Source organism: the organism of the source record quoted next, unplaced genomic scaffold, assembly GCF_019419815.1.
Source record: "Pyrus x bretschneideri cultivar Hongxiangsu unplaced genomic scaffold, Pyrus_bretschneideri_v1 Contig47, whole genome shotgun sequence".
In the NCBI taxonomy this organism is placed as follows: Eukaryota; Viridiplantae; Streptophyta; class Magnoliopsida; order Rosales; family Rosaceae; genus Pyrus; species Pyrus x bretschneideri.
The window spans coordinates 2,499,326-2,502,770 of NW_025999784.1; positions in this window are offsets into that span (position 1 = coordinate 2,499,326).

Below are 3,445 nucleotides of genomic sequence, written 5' to 3' on the forward strand. Positions count from 1 at the left end.
GGAAGGAGCTATATGGTACTTGTTAGGGATTTTATTGCTAGCCTAGGATTGGACACACTAAGTTCATCAAATAAAATATTTATATGAATAATATTAGTCTTATTATATGTTATACCACACAATGTAATTAGTAATGTCTAAAGGTCACATCAATTAATAATTTTATCTGATTAAATTTTGATTTATATTATTAGAACATCTTTAAATGAGACGTCAAATTTCAATTTGATGTCTGACTTGGTAATTGGACATACTATCAATATTTTCATTTCATCCGATATGCCACAATTTATTGCTTCATTTATGTTTTTTTTTTTAAACAAAAATAATAAAAGTTAAGGTTTTGGTTGGTTTAAAAATAATAAAATAATACTTAAATATGCTAGCATTTAAGGTAAGTGGAATGCCTTTGTAAATAGCAAAAATCATGTTTGACGTCAGTGTCAATTTTGACATTTCTTTGTCCATGTCAGCTTAGCCTTCTGTTCCATGTTAGTTTAGACATCTCGGTTGGAGTAAATGGTACGTTATTTGTTACTCTTATATGTCTATGTGACATTTTTTACATCTCATTTGAAGACGGTTTGAGATGTCAACTAAATATATGACATTGTGGCTTATATACTTATATCCTATTTTACATTTCTGAGAAATCTAAATGAGATTCTACGCAATGAGAAAGATGTAAATCTGAGGTCCCATTTAATTGGTTCTCAATGGTTGGCGGGAATCACTACCAAAAGATGTAAAAAAATGTAACTTAGGTTTTTATTTATATTTTCTAGCCAAGATAGATATTACACATCTCTCCATTAGAGAGCTTTTCAACCAACTAAAAATGTAAAATGCATACATTTCAAGACAATTTATATCTCCCAGTAGAGATGCTCTTACCATAAATTAGTGCCAAATATCGTTGAGGTTCAAATTTTCTCATTCTTCTTAGGATAGAATAGTATAGAATATTACTTCTAATAAAAAAAATGTGACAAATACATAATAATCTTAGGATTACTTATTCAACCAAAATTTAGATACGCTCAAAAGGGTCGACCTTGATCCTCTAGTACTGTAAAAGGAGATAAAAATATACGAAAAACTAAACCACTCACACCTCGTACCCCAACTTCTCTAAATAGAGAACTCCAATTGCAATAGAAAACGATCTTTTGCAATGTTATAAGATAAAGAAACCCTCAGTTTGATAAACACAAACTTGGGAGTTAGACACGAACTCCTCCCCTAGTTGCACACATTAATTGAGGAGGTAAATGAATACAGTACAAGCCTTCTTCAAATTGTTCACCGACCCTAAACGGAGGCAATCTTTCAAAATTCTTTAAACAGAACAACAAGATCAACTCCTGCGTCCATCTCTGAATGTTACTCTCCAATGGGATGGCCTCTATATGCATATATATGACATGCAATTCACCAAAAGAAAGTACAAAAGTTTTACATCTTTCCACTCAGCTCCATTATAGTATTAGAAAATGCGTCTGCATCCTTCAAAAAATTAATTGATAGCAGAATGAATATATATATATATATATATATATATATATATCCAAGATCGTTTAAACTATTAAACTTTTATTTGTCGATGTGAAATTTATATTTTCAACATTTATTCATCATTGTTTGAAAATGGTTCTACCGAAAGTGCTCAAATTTGTGACAATGATAGCACTCTTTTTAGTATGTGGCTCCCTGATTTCTAGCGACCCCCTCGGTCTTGATCTTCAGTACTCCTACTTGGGGTGGCGAAGGATTTTGCCTCATGATCCTCATCACTATTACCCTGTTCAGCTTCCAACATTCAACAAGCGAGAGTTGCCAGGCACGAATATTGATGAAAGGTCTCTGCGTTGAATGGTAAAATTTGATTTTCTAATAAGGGACAATGGCAACCAATAAAATAATAGGAACTTTAATGAAAACCTCTCGGTATTGTTCATTTTAACGAAAAATCACATTTTTATACTAAAAAGTCAATCATGGTACTATTCATTTTACCCTTTATTTTGTTATTATCGTTAAAACTCAAAGTTTTCAAGCCATTTTCATTAGTTTTCCTTAAAATAGTAGTATATCATATAATAATGTGATTATTTCCCATTATTCTTGTAGTATGTTGAGGTTGAAGTAATGATAATAATATATCGATCATCCAAGATATAGTAGAATATGAAAAGAGATCACCCACGTTTCCCACAAAAACAAAGAGACATGGTTTATGGTAATAGTATAATTAAATACAGTAAAACTTCACTACAATAATACTTTATAAGGAATAACCTTTTTAAAGTTATAAAAAGTTTTGTTCCCAACTTGGGACTAGTTATGTACAAAAATAAACTTCACATTGTAATAAGTTATAATTTTTCTTAAGATCATTTTAGTTCTGGTCCCTAATCAGCCTACCTGTTAGACTAAAACCTTATTTGTTTAAATATTTTAATTGAGGTCCTTAGCATCATTTAAGAAATTTAACTCATGCATTTATGCATTTAATGTCCCACCAATTATGAAATTTAAACAAATTCAAATAATATTTATAAAATATTATAAATACTTAAAAATCAATAATAGAGTAATATTGTTCTTCACAAAATTATAGCAAAAAATAATATACCCACATAATTATTAACATATTTTTTAAAAGTAACTATTGATATATTTTAAAAACATAAAATAAATACATATATTTAGCATGGGTACATTCAAAAAAATTAAAATTGGGTACAAATAAATTAAAAATATGGGTACACATGCATATAAAAGTTTAAAAAATATGGGCACAAAAAGATTTTAATATATGGGTACAAATTAAAACTAAAAATAAAATTGGTACAAATTAAAAAAGGGTTTGCAAATTAAAAATGAAAATATATGATTAAAAATTTAGCCATAAATATAAATATTCCATATGTAACATTTGTAACATTAAATGAATATATTTAGAAATATAAAATATTTTGTTATTGAAATAATTAATGACATTTATTAAAACCAAAGGACCTTGATCAAAAATTGAAAAGGAATAAGGTTTCAATCAATGGAGTAGCAAAAAGAGGCATGAGAACCTAATTTCTTCTTTTTCTTGATCCCATCTTAAGGAAACATGCATCTACATAGTAATAATTGTCATTGAGTACAAACATATACAATATCACAAATAAAAGTCTAAGATAAATTAAATATTTCTCTAAAGCTATTTAGGACAATGTTTTAGTTTTTAGAGATGATGTCGCATTTTTGAGTTTGCGGCTATACATATACGCAAGAAATAAAATACTTAGAGCACAATGAAACCTATTTAGGAATATTTTTTTTTAATTACACTTCTATTGAGTAATAACTTCCCTAAAATTTTCAAATTGATTTGGCCCTAACTTTATGACTTTATTATTGAGATTTTACCATTGTTTCTTCCAATTGTGTT